Raw genomic sequence first — 17005 nt, 5'->3', positions numbered from 1 at the left:
CCTGGGAAAGCGCTATGCTGACTCACCGCTGTCTGCCCTGGGACTAACACCGAGGACCACTGCTGGCTAAGCTAGCTATCACGTTCTTCTCCCCTTCTCTTTCCTTACAGTTGACTGCTATTTCTTCTTTCTTGTAATTCTGCTGTTTCCCATCTCCTTCCCACTTTATGTTTTCTCCCCCTGGTGCTCCGCCAGTCCTCTTTCCTTCCACCACCTGGCCTCATTTTTCTGCTGCCTTTCCCTTGTTCCCTCCTGCCACAGAAGGGGACTGGTCACAGCAGCCCAGCTTGCACCACAAGCAGTACTGGCTGCAATTGGTGCTTTCTGTTGGCCGAGCACTTTCACAAATAGCATAGCAACTGAGAGGCCTAGAGCTGTGACTGAGTCCTCTTCATTGTCAAGCAGGCCCAAAGAGTTGCCTCATCTCTGCGCTGAGTGATTTTTGCTACCCAGTGTGAGATGCTTCTAAAATAAGTGGGCAGGTTGGACAACTATGGCATTTCCGTGTATGTTTTCCTGAAACACTTGCTTTTTCAGTATCTAGCACTAGCTGATGTGTCTGCCTAGGACACCTGGAATGGAAGTGGAGTGTCTGAGTTCCTTTGCCTAGCCTCAGTGCAGCAAGGCTGAGAGGCTCACCGTGCCACTGGGTTATGGCAATGACACCTTCACGTGAGCTGGCCTGTAGTTCCAAACTGCTGAGTCATACTATTGTGTTTTGGGCTTTTTGTAAAGCGCTGTACTATTTTGGAAGGGAAATCACAATGGAGGGATATGTGAGGGCCCCCCGGGAATGCTTGGTCCCTGCAGAACGGGGCTTTGCTTTGTGTTGGCGGGTCTTGAGGAAGCCCCCGCAGCCATGGCCCAGAAGAATGAGCAGCCTGCTTCAATATTTCCTTTCAATTCACTGCGGCTGGGGAGAAACAACTTAGGAAAGGGCTGGATTACAATACCAGAGAAAGGTTACATCTCATGCCTTTTTGTGTATTGGCTCAGAGCTGTGCTGCGACAGCAAGTTTTGAGAGGATATTTGCCTCCACATGCACACAGATTTTCTGTATATTAGATGATTCCCTCAAAGCTCCCAGTCCCCAAACTTCTACTGTGACCTGTTGATTTCTGTATGCACAGATTATGTGAGCTCCAATCCTTATTCCTTTGTAGTGTTACACTCATTGCAGATAGAATTTTGGAAGGTTTTTTTTTTTTTTTTTTTAGGAATTATCAGTAAATGTAGTGGTCAAGTGAAAGTAAAATTAGATGTGTTATGAGCAGAAGGGAGAACACAGGAGTGAATAATGGCTCCTAACAAATCCTTAGGGGTTGTAGGCAGATCTTACTGCCTGTCTTGGGACTTGGTGTCTCTATTGCTAAAATCAAGCCATAATTTTACATATCACTGTTATAATGCTTTGAGATTTAAAGAGAAAACATATTGAAGAAGTGAAAAATATTATTACTGTGTTATAGCAGAGGTAAATTTTCTAAAATTGCAATTGAACTTTAGATTGCATGCTTCTTTATCTCACTTTTATGTCCAGGTAGTACCATTGACTTGACTGAATTTAAGTTACACTTACTGAAGAGCTGTGGCCATGAAGTCATGTGTTATCAGTAAAGTCCATGCCATAATAATGTCCATGGTCTCAGTTTATTCATTGCACAAAACACTGCCTCTCCTCAGCCTGTAAAGTCTTCAAACAAATAGGAATGTTGTCTAAATTCCAGCAGAATGTGAGTTTCTGTGCTTAAGTAGTCTGTCAGCAGCTACTGCAGCCCACCTGTATGTTCTTTTAGACATCTCCTCTTGCTCGTGTTTTCTCCAGGGTGTCCCAGATCTAGGGCAATCCTATAAATGATTCTTCATATACTTAATGACTTATGATGCTAAAAGAAACATAATCTAGCCTTGCTGATCCACTGGTATAATGAATGTCTACTAGTAAGGAAGCTTGAAAACGATAAATTTGAGGCCTTTGTGTTTGACTACCCATGAAAATGAGATAACTGCTCTTTTCCTAAGCACTTACACAAGAAGTCAGGCTAAGTAACCTGCAGAACTAGAAATAATTCAGCCTTCAGAGCCAAGCACATCTACCTATATGTTAAACAAAAAGAAAAGGAGGAAATTGAGAAAAAGATGCCACTGGAAAAATTCAACTAAAAATCAGTTGCGACCGTCGTCAGATGACATTCTATACAAAGGGCCAAGGCTAATTATCCTTGCATTAATTTGTGATGAGCTCCTCTCTGCCATTTTGCACTCTTGGGGTGCAGGCAGGGTGGTCACCAGCCTGCCTTCCAAGAGGGATTTGTGATGTCTGAAGAGCAAGCGCCCTCCAGCAGGGACTGGGGGCTTGAGGGACCCGAGGGGCACTGAAGAAACAGACATCCCAGCTAATGGCTTGGAGGTGGATTGGCATGTGCCTGGTAGAAGTCCTAACTATGAGGAATATGCTTACATGAAGGATAAGCAGGATTTGTAAAAACAAACATAGCTACAGGCAGACACATTAAGCCAAATTCATTCCTAGTAAAACTTGCCTGGCTTTCACTGCGGGGGTGAATTTGGCTCAGTGTGTGCCCTTATCTAAGACTAGAGCAGTGACATCTAATATGTACAGATATTAACACTGTATATACTTGGAGTCTTTCATTTATAAATGGATTTGCAGATAAATTCTGTCTGACATATCAAAATCGGGATCCTCTGAATCCATGTGCATGTGTACGTGCCACATGGCACAACCTATACTCTCCGTGCCTATATATAGAATGTAAATATAGGCGACTGGGGGGGGGGCAGGGGAGGCCTTGGCCCTGATCCATTACACCTGGCCTTTCGAGCACACCATTAAAATTTCATGTTGTTTTCCTCCAGTGTCTCCTGCCGTCTTTGTTCCTCTCAGGCCACTGCTGACCAGCACGCCTCCTGGCCCAGCTGACAGAAAGCCATGGGCTCCAGTTTGTGTTTTGCTGCTCTTGCAACTTCTAATGAGCTGTCAATCAATGGCCTTGTTTCTTCGAAGCTTATCTTGTGACTGCTGAGAGGGGCCAGGACTGGGGGTATGTGCAAGCGAGAGGCAGAGACAGCAACAGCGTATTTAAAGTGCTCTTTAGTTTTACAACCAACATTTCTGTCCAGATTATTGTCACATTCAGGCTCTCACCATTAAAAAAAAAAAAAAGTCACTCTGGATTACAGCACATAAACAAACTGTTGCTTTATTATGAAGTAAGAACACTAATCTGTGTGCCTTATCAAAGTCATCATATAAACAGAACAAATTACCTTGCATCAGACTGGCTTGCAGGTCACCTTTTTTGGCAGAAAGAGAGGAAGTTCATTTCTAGAGATGAGTCAAAAGTAGAACTGTATTGCTAACCCACAACACTGTTGGAGAGCTGGTTAGAAAACACAAACTAGTTCTGCTTTAGGCCATCTTGTTGTGCTGGTTGCTCAGCTTCAGCACAGACCAGCGGGGAAAAGTGGAAGGGGCTGAAAGGAGCTGTAGGGAGCATTCAGGCAGCCCTGTGCCGTCACTGTGATGGGATTGCAGCCTTCCCTGCTGCTGCTTGGGCATACCCTCTCCAGTTTCCATTTGCAGAGTAGAACCCTGTCAGCAGCTGGGTGCTCTTTTCTGTGAGGACACTGAGCAGCCTGTTTGAAGGCATCGCTGCAACAGCGCACCTGAACTTAGGTTGCATCTTTCATTTTCATAACTTTCATTTGATGGGGTCCTCCTACCGATTCATTCAATTTGATAAATTCTGAAACTGCATCTCTCCTACTTGGCAATACCTGATTAACTTTTCACTGATGTCCCTGAGGGAGTGGGGAGTGAAAGCTAAACTGAAGGCCCACAGATCCATATTAACCAAGCAGCTCTGTTTCATACCTGGTTGAAGATGCATGTGCAATGTTAACTTTGGTGTAAAATAAGACAACAAGACTCACATTTCAGTATAGCTGAAGAAGAAAGACAAGTGAGGCTTTTGTACACAGCGTTGTATCATAATTGAGTTGTAGGGTTCTTAGAGACTGAGGTATTTTACTTAGTACCTTAGTTTCTTTGAACAGATTTAACATAAGTAATTTCTGTTTCTGACTCCAGGACAACCCTAACTCTCTGTTATTTTGATGATGTAGGACAAATCTCAGAAGCCTTGCTGCTCCCACCCACCTCCCCAAAACCACCTATCTTCACTACAACACCATCTTCACTACATCTCTGCACAATGAGGAGATGCCTCCAGCTTTCACAATGGCAAGAATCTGGTGTCCAGGGAAGCCAAGAGATTTGCACAGGACCACATGGATAGCTGGTGGCAGGGGAGTACCATCCAGGCAGCTGGTACCACACATCCTTTTCTTCCCTGTTCAACTTTACAGTGTCAGCTACCATTCTACTCCAATTCCAGATTGTTTTGTGTGCTAGGTTTAAATGCCAGACAATCTTATAAACAGCTGAGCAACACTCTCAACTCATACAATGAATCCTACACTTCTACTATTTTCAAAAAACATGGATCTTTAAACAAACTTCTGCCTTTTTGCGGTTTGATTCATGATTGCTAGATATTTGGTGCTGCTAATACTGACATTCCCTCATACCTCTGTGGTGAATATATCCAGTTAGCAGCTGTATTAATAGGAGCTGTAGTTAAACTAGAACACCTGGAGATAGCCTAGCACTGGTGCAGATTCTGCCTTTTTATCCCGTAAAGCTCTGTAGGATTTGAACACGGCTAAAGGCTGAGTGATGTACCATGCTGTTGACCCCACCTGCTCCAGCAGTCTGGCACAAAACAAGCTGCATGCCTCCTGGATACTGACTGTAGATATCATGGGCATGGGCCCTTCCAGGTCACTGTGACACTGCAGCCCTCTGCTCACAACCTGCCTTGCAGCTCACAGGGACGTGGCAGTGGCAGATCCTGACTCCTTATAATTGATTGTGTACAGGCACCATAGGGGTCATTCAGCTGTTGGGCCGTGTGTGCACTCCTGACAGCTGTTCTCCATTTCCAGCAGAGCAGAGGAATTTTCTGTGGGCAAAGCTTGGCCCTTGGGCTGCCAGTTTCACCCTTTATAGGTGAAATCTGAGACTTTCTGGGACTACAATGGAAAATCCCTTTCTAAATGTCATCTTTAATTATTCTATCACATAATTCTCAGTAGTCCAGAAGGACTGTCTGACTGCTTGCACGGTTGGAAACCCGGGGCGCTGCCTGCCAGCTGTGCTGCACAGAGCTAGTTGCTGCAATTTGGGCTGCAGGGAGGGGTCCGCTCTGAGGTGTGCAAAGCAATGCGCTGCTGGTGGCTCACAAGCAACCACAGCATCCCTAAGAACAGGATTTGAGCAGTGTGTTTTGTATCCAGTGGGTGAAGGAGAGTGAATCTTTCAGCACAAAAAGCCACTTCACAGATACAAAGGTTTGTATTTTTATTATTGAAAAGCCTACGCAGCATCGGTGTCTTGCAGCTCATGTGTGGACTCCGATGTCCCCAAAGCTTAAGGGGTAGACACCTGGAGATTTGCTCTTATTTAATGGACAAACCAGTTCAAATGATGCAAGTCTTTCCTAATGAGCTTAACCAGAACTGTCACTGGGCTTGCCTGTGATACTGACAGATTTTCTTTTCAAAAGAGTAGGACTGAGAAGCCCACTTAGAGTAAATACATGTCAGCTCTGAGACCTTTCTCTGTGGTTAGAGGAGAGCATGCCTTATTTAAAGGAAAAGTGAGAGAGTGCGGCTGTCTGCATGGCAGGTAGCACGCTGTGGCCCCTGTGAATTATTGAAGTGGAATCTGGAATGCACACCGCCACGCTGGGACTTCTGCAGACCGTGTCTCGTCGGAAGAACTGACTCTCGCCAGAGAGGTAATGGAGAAGGTGCTGGCCCAAATCTCCATAGTCGCGGCCTAGATGCTGGGTCAGGAGGGGCACTCCTCACTGCATGGAGTATGTGGGATCTGAAAACTGGGCACTGCTCCAAGGCCTAAACACCAGCTGACAGAGATTGTTCAGTGATGCCAAGAGCATCCAGAAGCTTCCCCCTGGAGGAAAGGATTTCTGAAACCATGCTGTGACAGATGAGAGACTCTAGAAATCTCCTCTTACCCAGTTCAGCATGGACAATCCCAGAGCACAGCTGGCTGACGTGGGTATTAGAAATACTTGTTGGCACTGCAGCTCTAAGAAGTACAGATAGCAACACAGCCCCACCGGTCTCATGGCAGAGAGACAAATGGCTACAGTGGATGACAGCTTCTTCAAGTAATTAATGGCATTGCAGCTGGACTGGCTCAGTGTGGGCAGCACTGCCATGATAACTTCTGACAAAGTCTGTCTGGAAGCTGGAAAGGCTTTTCTAACTACTGAAAAAAACTGGATGGCAAATATTACCAGTGAGACAGGGGCTTAAATCCCAGCAGAGTGGCGCTCTTCTGAGCTAATTAATGCTAACATCTTTCTGACTACTAGTGTTCCATAGAATCCATTCACTGAGACAAAATGTATGTCAAATCTTTCCCAAGGAAGCAGGTTCAACCTGTTAGCAAGAACATACTTTGTAAGCTTCCTAGCTCTCTAATCCAACATTATGCGAAACAGCATAATCATTCCAGTGAATTTTAAAAAGAAGTAGGATTTTTGCATATGAATTTCCAAAGTTTCACATGTGAAACTTTGCATATTGCTACCTAGTTCTCTTGAACTTAAACCCAGCAGCCATGCTGGGCATATAGAAACAGCTTGAAATCATATACCTACAGAGCCCCAGACTGCTGCCTCTTGGGGACAGAGAAGAGTTTAATGGGATGGGGGAACGTGTCTGTATAGCTGCAAGTGTATGGGGAGAGAATGGTTTATTTAGTTGCTTCTCAATGTCATATCTTTCTTAAGTGTTTCTAGGATGCCCATCTCATTAGTATCTGAGCTCCATCTCAACTGTCTGGAAGGTAGTAACAGAAAACTGCTATTTGATCTCACTCCTTCTTATCTAATCTCATCTATCAAGAGTATGCTCAGCAGCTTAGTATCTGAGCACCTCAGAGAAATTACATGAAGTCAACAACCTTCTTTGGCATCTCCATTTTGTACTGGAAAAAAAAAAAAAAGTGCTTTAGAAGAAGGAAATCCAGATCAGTGCTACGTGATTCAGCTGTGCGCACCCGCAGGGAGCGTGCAGAGGATGAATGGGACAGCATAGCTCCTGTGGGTGGAAGAAGCTCCACTTTTGTGGAAGTCTTCCAACAGCCACATCATAAGTGCTCATTAATTATACAGATACAAAACTCGGCAAGTCCAATGTTCAGTGCAAATGTCTTGAGATGTTTAACAGATGGTGAAAAGTGAACTGCAGGTAAAATGTTGGTCCCAGACTGCTCAGATAGCAGCAAACCCAGAGCTGCAGTCCTTGGGCCTGGATCCAGGACGATAAATTCTTTGTGCCAGACTTGATGTAGACTGGCAAGGTTTATGGCTCAGAGGGCCAGTGGCCCAGGCTGCCTGGTGGTTCGTCTCAAGGCACGGTGCAAGGAGCAGCTCTACTGGCACAGCTCAAAGAGAAGCCCAGGGATAAGATCATCTACCAGAAGGAATATTTGTGAAATTCTGCCATAGTTCAGTGCTTGAATTTAAGCCCATTGATGAGACTGCTCGTCTCAGCTGCTGTTGCTGCAACTTCTGCTACATAAACAACTTGTTAACAAGAAGTCATTTGCTATGTAAATTCTCATAATTTCTATCCTTCAAATTCATTTTAGGATCTGCTGTGATAGATGTTGGCCTCCCGAGAAATAATAGAAGCCTTGATTTATATCCTTACAATTACCTCTTTTAAGTACTCACGGCATTTAAAAAAAGATTTTAAGGTGGCCAAAGGCTACTCTGTGCACCTTTGGGTCCACAGTTCAAATGCCACATGAAGTTTAATTGCTTTCCTGATTGCGGCCGATCAGCCCCGCTCTCTGCAGCAGGGACCTCACTTCCCCGTGTGCTGTCAGTGCCAGCTGAGACGGCCTGGAGCCTGTGCCACGTTATCTCAAGTCAGGCTGAGCTAGCAGTGCCTGGAATTAATAAGGGATCATGTGCTTGAGCTCTATAAATAAATGAAAGGGACAGAGTCACTCTAGGAGCCTCGTCACCTTTTAGGCACTCATGCATACCGTAAGTGTACTGGGCCAGCACAACAGCGCAGGAACAAAATGAGCAATTAATTAAACAAATGTACAGTAACAGAGGTAACAGAGTCACTATCTGTGGAGTGGGAAAGCTTCCCAGAGCCGTGTCACCTGACCAGAGCCTGGGTTAGGAGAGCAGGATGGAAAGGAAATGAGTAAAGATGAACGAGTGGGATTTAAACAGATGAAAGGCTGTGACTGAAGCCCAGGAACGCCTCACCCTGTCCTCGGGTTGCAGACACATTAAGTCATCAAGAGCTGCTCCTCAGAGATGTCTGTGCACACTGGCCTACATGAACATGAAGTGACCTGAGGTTGCCTGGCCCTCAGGGGAAGGACAGTCACGCCCTGCTCTCGCTGGGCAGTGTGTGGTAGCGGCCTACCACGTTGGCACCACACGGCTGGCACTGCCACCCTTTGGTCCATAGCCATGTGCACCGTGTTGTGAACTGGTGCATCGCCATCCTTGCTTACGCCAACAAACTGGTGAAATGCTGTCTGGGGCTTACAGCAGTCATGGTTAATTTTCTGCTATTTTTCTGCTAAGAGCACGGTCACACTGATGATCTTTGTTCTGCACCTGAGGTGCAGTATCTCCTGACAAACAAGGCCTGCAGCAAAGCATGGTGCCTCTGAGCAGAAGTCAGACTGGGTGGTGGCAATGTCCTAGTGGAGTATCAGGAGGTCCCACTGTCCGACTGAGAGAGATCCTTCCATCTTTAAAGCAAAGACATCCAGGTGCTGTTCACTGAGAGTCAGCCCTACTAGCTCCAGACAAGCACTGCAAGTCTCAGAGTCCAGCATGAGGTGAGAGAAACACCCACTCAGTCTTTCAGCCTAAGATGAACAACAGCATTGATCTGGTAAAAAATGTTCCAGCACTGGTGTCAGCAGAGATTAAACCATCCAACACTCAGTTTGGCAGAAGAAAAGATCAATCTCTGACAGTGGTTACGGGCAACACGATTCAGCCGTCCAGAAGTGATGAGTGCACACTGGGTAAGTGTTCCTTAAAACTTAATGATAATTATGTTGAAATACTTATTCTAGAAAACAGTGATTTTAAGCAACTATTTTACACACAAGCACTGCCCAGCAACTCCAGTATAAAGGTATTACCCAAAATGATATATGGAATTCACTGATTTCCTAGCGTAGATATGAGTGCAGCACACATAGATGTTTCTGTGCGTACATAACCTCAAAGAGGCATGCAGAACTACAGAAATGTGTGATGAAACAAATAGTTCCTAACATTATCTGGTAGGAGTGAGAATTCAATACCTGTTCTAATAGTCAGCTTTGTCTCACGCTGTTCACCTAACAGTAGGTGGATTAATGGTCCGTCTGAATGGAAATGCCAAGCAACTTCACAGGGACCAGAAATGAGAGCCAGAATAAGGCCAACAGTTTTCTTCTCCTCTCCTGACAGTGTAATTCCAGAGTGATACTCTTGACTTTTTCGAAATAGATCATGATTCACAGTGCTGTGACTCAGTGGAATGGCAGTCCCTAGGCATGACATTAATAAAGGCGCTTTTTCTTTGATCCGGTAATAAAGTTTATCTCTGTACCGGAGCTGCAGAAACTGATTGGTCTGTATGTCCCATGATGCAGTGTCTCCTGCAATGCAACCGATGCACATTTCCCTCTCCAATACAGGAGATAAAACAGATTTAAACGCAAACACACAGAGATTACAATGATGAAGTTTCAAAATAAAAATACAGTGTTTCAGATTTCCAAGAAAATAGAGTTGCCTGGGAAAAACTCCACGTTTCTGCCTCACACATTTTTTCACATTTTCACAAATGACAAAAAAGCCAAGGCTCTTTTCATTATGGTAGCATTAAGAATTTTAAAATGTTTCTGTGCCTTTCGTGCCTTCAGTGAGTTACAGTGGTTCAGGTTCATCAGATATTGCATATTTTGGATGGCACATCTAAGTATGGAGCTTGTCACTGGGTTTCTGCCTGGCGATGCTGGGGTGTGCTGTACTGTTCGCTCAGCTGCCTCCTGCACTGGTAGAAGAAACTAAGGAACATGCAGAACAGAGGAAGCTTGCTGATGCTGGGATCTTCTCCACAGTTAATGACAGACTGAATAATCCTGGTGAATTCACAGCCTACTGAATTGCTGCTGCCCTTTATCTATGGCTTATAAAGGGAACATGTGGCTCTGATTTACCTTTCCCCACACAAATTACTGCATGGGGGAGTAGCAAGGGAAATAGAAGGCTAGACATAAAAATTACCAAGCAGTCTTTGCTATGTCTAAAGAAGCCCTCTAAGGGAAAAATTATAAGAAAGGCAAAAATTGAGCAAGAAGGTTGCAGTGTTATGTTCTGTATATGCAAAAGCAAGAAAACTTCAGGGCAGGCCCTGGGCTGTTGTAAGCAGCAGTAGCTTCATTGCATAAATGGAGCCGGGTTGATTTATACTATAGGTGAACTGTTACGGTGTTCAGCACCATTATAATTTCTAATGAGTGGTTTTCTAATGGTTTTCACTGTTATTAATTCAGCTGGTATTGCTAATATTGCTTTTGGACTGGCCAGAATAAGCTATTTTAGTCATTAAGAATAAGATTCCATGTTATTATCTGAAGTTGTCTTTTGAGCCTCTGAAAGGTGCTTTTGAGGACTACCCTTGCACAATGCCTCCAGGCAGATCTGAATGTCTGCTTGAAATCCCCGTCTAGACTGGGAAAATGAGCAGCCCTTACAATGTGCTAATGGGTACACATAGGTTGGCACGTTTTAAAACTCAGGAGAAAAGGAAGATGCTTGCTCAGGATGTAGTTCCTTGTACAGCTGAGCCATGTTAATGCCTTACCGCTGACAAGGGGGAGAAATCCTATCCCTCTCCCTTCACCCCTGCTCTGCAGTGCTCAGCTGCCTGGCCTACTCACTGCACTAAAGCCGGTGTTTTCTGGCCACTTTCTATGAAGCCAGTAGAAAACTGATGAAGTGGATACAACTGTGGTGGCGAAGTGAGCTGGCTCTGCTGATGACAGGGTGTGGACATGTGCTTGGGCCAAGTACATGGCAGGGAGGTGCAGTGGGTGGGCATGGAAGGAAGGAGCTGAGAGTCCCCATCCCATAGCACTGGCTGTCGGGCAGGCTGCTCTGCTCTGCCCCTGGCATCTGCACTGAGTGTGGCACACAGGAGCAGGGATAAGTAGGTAGGTATAGGGTCTTCTGGGCTTCACATGAGCCACCGAGGCATGTGTGCAGACATCAGTTGCCTGCTTCAGAAACTATAAACTGGACATGAAGCTGTAGCATCCATCTTAATTCCCCATTCTGCTGAACAGTTTTCAGATACTTAGGCAGACGACAGTCTTTGCCCTTATACATGTCTCTTCACAGTTGGCTTCAGCCACTGCTGTGGACTGTTCACGTGGCTCCGTGTGTGGGGTACACTTGTGCTTGACCCCACGAAGCCCATTTCCCCCACGTAGGCCTCTGTAATTGGCTCAGCCATGTCCCTGCTTCTCCAACCCCCTCTTGCCCTGTTCCCTTCCACCCTTCCAGCTGTATTTCTTCCCTTTTGACCTTCCCCAGCTCACCACCTCCTGCATCAGGGCACCTTGAGAGCTTAATGCCTTTCTCCTCTATCTGCTGGGCTCAATGTTCACCCTCTGCACCAAAGCTTGTTCAGTTTGGGCCATGTTCACTACTCCAATCCTTGTCCCCCCACTCCAAGAACTCAGGTTCACTCAGTCCCTGGCTCACAGGCTGTTGACACAGCTGTCTGCCTTAGTATCTTTCTTTCAGATGGATAAAAACCGATCAAGGTTTGGCTCTTGGTGAATTTTTGTAAGGCATGTGGCCTATTTTTCCTTACAGTAAGTGTGTTTGTTCTGTTCCTTCTGGGTACGATAGGATCTTGCTTACCAGGATGCACGGTGCCCCTGTTCGCCTTGGCCTGGCTATCTGCATTCAAACCTTTTTTGCAATAGTCATAAAAGGAGGGGTATAAACACCTCGCCTGGGGCACAAGCTGTTAGTTCAATATAAAGAGATTTAAGTAGGAGCAATGGGAGAAGGAAACGGGCTGAATATCAGGAAAAGCTCCTGCCAGTGAGACGTGTTTGGCTGTGAAATCTTCTCCCAGGGGAAAGAGGTCAAAGCCTCATTGTTTGGAAGCGGAGCTGGTCAGCCCTGCGAAGCAGCAGTGGAGCGGTGGGGTGCAGGGAAGGGCAGCAGCTGTACATGGTGGGGCAGATAGCGTGGGGGAAGCACTGGGTGCAGCGGGGAGAAACCAGGGGCAGGGGGGCAGCAGGAGGAGCACAGGGTACAACAAAGGGAGTAATGGGGCGCGGGAAGGAGGGGGGACAAAGGCTGGAGAGAGCAGGGAAAGCTGGGAGGAAAAGAGGCAGGAGCTGCAGGCACGCAGGACAGGAGAGGCTAGTGAAAAAGAAAAGAGCTAGAGAAAAATACTGAGAGTAAGTGGGCAGCAGTGAGCACTAACAACGACTCCTGGCTTTGTTGTGAACTTGGTGGCCTTGGTTGGGCACAGCTAGGAGACGAAAGGGACAGAGACAAAGAGATCACATTTTCTCGTGACATTTTCTGAGCAAATCCCTTCTCCTAGGGTATTTGTTACAGTTTTCTTCTTCTGCATCTAGATTAAACCAAGGCATTCCAACGCGTTTCCTGGCAAACCAGGGACGGACAGGCTAAAAGAGCCACGAGACCACAGTTTTACAACAGAACGTGAAGGATAGGCACAGGCAACACCAACTTCTTGATGGTATTTGCCTGATGATATGAACTGGAGGAGACTGCCATGTTAACATCTCACCTTTGTTTATTGGCTACCAACTGTTTTTGTTCTGAAATTCCCCGTGTTCAGTGACATTTCATTCCTCCCACTGGAGCGAACTCTCCACCACGCAAATCCTATTATGATATAAATAATCTGAGGCTCTTCAGCCATCCCCACCACATACTCGATTAAAAACTCACCAGTAGTTACATGGCATTCAATGACCTCTCTGAAGCTCTTGAGTATCACCATAAATAAATAAATAAATAAATAAATAAATTCCCAGCTCAGTCTCTTTTACCATTCTGTTAGTAGTTTCCTTCTCTCTAAACCAGGCTATTCAGTTAATTTTGCTGAGGTCTGCTGCATAGTTTCTATATAGATCTACAACTCAAAACAACACGTAAGCTCCCGTTTGGCTGGTCTGCCAAAAACTCACGTGCTTCACTTTTCCCTGAGAGATCAGGAGGAGGGTGAAGAGATGCAGGACCTGCCCGGGACCCGGAGACAGTGCAGGGCCTGAGCTGCCTCGAGTCCCGATGGAATGTACCCAAGGTCCAAATCCAGGCTGCACTCCTACAACCCTGCTCTAAACACTTACTTTTAATTCTTACTAATCTTTTCAAATGCCAATCCACAGTGAATATTGTACACTGAACGCAAGGCTTGCCAACTTAATTTGAAGAAATTGCTGATAATGACAACATTAATTGCCTTCTCATTCTGCTTTTTATCTTCTTTGTTAATCCTTTCTCAGAAGAAAAATCCTACTTGGATTACCAGTGGCAGTTGCTTTGTTCTCCTTATTTTTTTGTTTTTCTTCATTGCCCTGAGAGGACTATTTAAGAAGCATATTCATGGCAGAAGTACAAGCTGGCAGAAATGTCACTAAAAGAAAAAGCCTTCTGTAATCTTATCTCTGGCGCAGTCACCGGGACCTTCAGAGCAATGCAGCTAAGCTGCCAGTTTCAAGGCTGAAATGGTTCTGTGATGGTTCAATACAAACGGAACCGATCTGACATAAATCCACTGAAGTTACTGCTGCTTTTTTTACCCCACGTTTACAGCAACGCGGATCAGGATCTGACGTTTGTCAGCCTCTTTCACGGCTGGAACAAAAGAGATAAATCAGTTTTGTTAAAGGTGAAGTTCGGGGTCTTTTTGAGAAATGAGTGAGTGGAGGCCTGGAGGTGGGATGCTGCCTCTGCTTTAACTCAGATCGGGTGAAACGCATGGAGCAGTCGCTGCCTGAATGTGAAAGGTACCCCTCTCTCAGTCCCAGCGGGTGAATCTCCCAGCAGCTCGCAGCTGGCAAAGAGGCTATCTCAGCAAAAGCACCAAGCGCTGGCAGCAGGGGCTGTGCTGCTGGCTCCCAACGACCCCTGACCGGGCCGGCTCATGCGGTTTCAGGCAGCCTGTGTTCGTGCGGCCGCGGGGCAGCAGCGCCGCTCGGTGGCACATGTCCGAGTTAGCAGCTGTTGGAGAAATACCCACGTTGTTCGGGACGTGCCGATAGAGAGCATTTGCGTTCAAGAACAATTAAAAGGAAATGCTAAAGCAGGGTTGCATCTGTGCATGTTCTCGCTTTCACCCCGTCCATCTTTCTACCAGTACTCCATCCCTTTGGTTTTCTGCACAAGACAGAAAAGTGTGCAAGTTGGTAACGGAATACCGCTTTATTGAAATGCCTAGTCTAAAAACCCCGCGTCTTTGATGAAGACAGAAGTGATAAAACTTGTCTTTCTTCTTTCTTTAGCGTTCATTAATTAGGAAGTTAGCAGGTTCATTAGCGCTTTCTCACAAGGCTGCAGTGGCCAGCAGAAAACTGAAAGAACAGTCACAGTGTGCTTTTACCATACTACGGTGTTTTCTTAAAGAGGACTCAAGTAGGAACTGTGAGGTATTTTGTTTATAAACATCACTTCTGGTCCAGATCCATAGGAACCTGGCACTGTAACTGGGGCTGCATTTCTGGAGTAAAGGATAATGCAGGAGCAGCGATACAATAAAAATACAAATGCTCCCTCAATCTCAGCAGGCAAACCTGACTTCCAGAAACACTTGGCACAACCTTCCTCTGCTCCTTGAAGGTCAAAGCTCTCACTCAGATGATCAGAGCCCTTGTTCCCATAACTGACTGCTGATGGTAATATTAAAGATGATTCTATACTATCTCTTGGCCTTAACAAAGATAAGCTCATCTCTTCTGATGCAGGATTTTGCATTCAGTAATGCCACACATTGCAACTGAATTTCTCCTTATTTGTATTACAAGGGCCCATGGGTACAAGGAGATTTGTCAGTTCACCTAGCAACAGGAATTACATTTACACCGCTTTAAGCTCAGAGTTAAGACTAAATTCAGTGTTCCCACCAGAAGTGGCCTTAGTTCTTCTCTTTACATCCCGGTTATCTCTGTTTTCTTTTTCCTCCTGAGTCAGAACATCCAGATGAGTTTTGTTTAATGTTTACCTGCTTTGCTGTATTAGTTCTTTCACCATAACACTACTGATCATAGCCAGGCCTTCTGTGAGGAAGTGGCAGGGCTGCAGGTTTATGTGAAATCCCATAAGCCCCAGGGATGGGAAACCTCTGCCTGTTGCTGAGACTCTAGTGGCAGCATTTTCCTATGTGTGTTCCTAAAATAAATGCCAGATGGGGGACTAACCTTGTTTTAGTATCCTTGTGAGTGCTGCATCTTAAGCCAGACAGCCCACTGGACTCACATGTATTTACTGGAGAAAGAAACAACAGAGAGATAGGACCACAGCAAGCCATGTCAGGCACTGCTCATGCAGAATGTGAGAAATGCAACTATACTGACCTTCCAACAGAGTCCTCTCCATGCATTTCATTTTCTGTAACGATATTCTGTTAAACAACTGATAACTGTTGTTGACAAAAGACACTTGCGTATAGGTCTTGAATAAATATAGTTGTGGAATGTGCCTGTAGGTGTATGTATATGTATGCATACTGACACATTTAACAGGACATGAGATTTTTAAACTGTCTGGGGTACATTTTTGTCTTTTTAAATATATGACGAAAATTAGCTTTGTTTACATAGATAGTAATGATTCATAATGCTGTAGTATAGGGAATTAAAGCAAAGAGAACATTCACCAAGGTAAATCACCATTTCTATAGACCATTCCTATCAGCTACATGAGTATTTAGTTTGTCTAATTTGTGATGTGGGACAATCACAAAAGTTTTGTCTCAGCCACAGTCCAATATTGGCATAATAAACATACAAATAGAGGACGTATAACAAAGCCTCCATATAAGATGAAGTTCAACTTAAACCTACATTCATAATAATCTGCTTGCTTTAGAGGATCTCCATTTCTACCTCAGCATTGTTCTTTTAAAAGTCAGTAGGAATTATTTCCAACCTTTGATTCAACATAGAGGAAACCTACCCTTAAAGGAGCTCTGAGCTTCAGTCCCAGGGCTGGGTATATAGCTAAAATCTGAAGCTACACTACAGACTGGTATTGAACTAAAAATCAGCTCTGCTCCTGGCAGCGAAGATGGCCATTATAATGGGAACATGCTCTTGGTATGTGGTACTGTTCAAGAGAAAAAGGATGATTGCTTGATTAAACTCTAGAGAAATGGATGTTCTAAATATATATCGAGACGGTCACCCCCAATTAATTTTGAGGGATGAGAACACTAAGTCTTATTTCCCATTAGGCTGGCTGGACAGCTTTCTGCTGTTTGTTCATTTCTTTAGTGAATTCTTCTTTAATTGTATCATAGCCTGGGTGTTCAATACAAGGTGAAGTGTTGCTAATCAGCAACAAAATCCTGACAAAATTGCACTTGCAACAATAAAGGGCTTGTGGCTGCAAGATAAGGAGGTGCTTGGGGTACCCCAGAGACATGATCCCTGTGCTTTGATCCAGTAGCAATTCCATGCTGAGAGAAGACCAAACAGTACATGCTTGTTCTAGGTGTCTGGCGCTAGTCTGAAAAGAAAAGTGGAATTGTAGATGAGAAAGACACTGGTTTTCACCTCCAGAGGTTACAACAGGG

The sequence above is a fragment of the Gallus gallus genome, chromosome 5 (genome assembly GCF_016699485.2).
Source record: "Gallus gallus isolate bGalGal1 chromosome 5, bGalGal1.mat.broiler.GRCg7b, whole genome shotgun sequence".
In the NCBI taxonomy this organism is placed as follows: domain Eukaryota; kingdom Metazoa; phylum Chordata; class Aves; order Galliformes; family Phasianidae; genus Gallus; species Gallus gallus.
The sequence above is the reverse complement of the archived record's forward strand: the minus strand, read 5'-3'. Positions refer to the sequence as shown.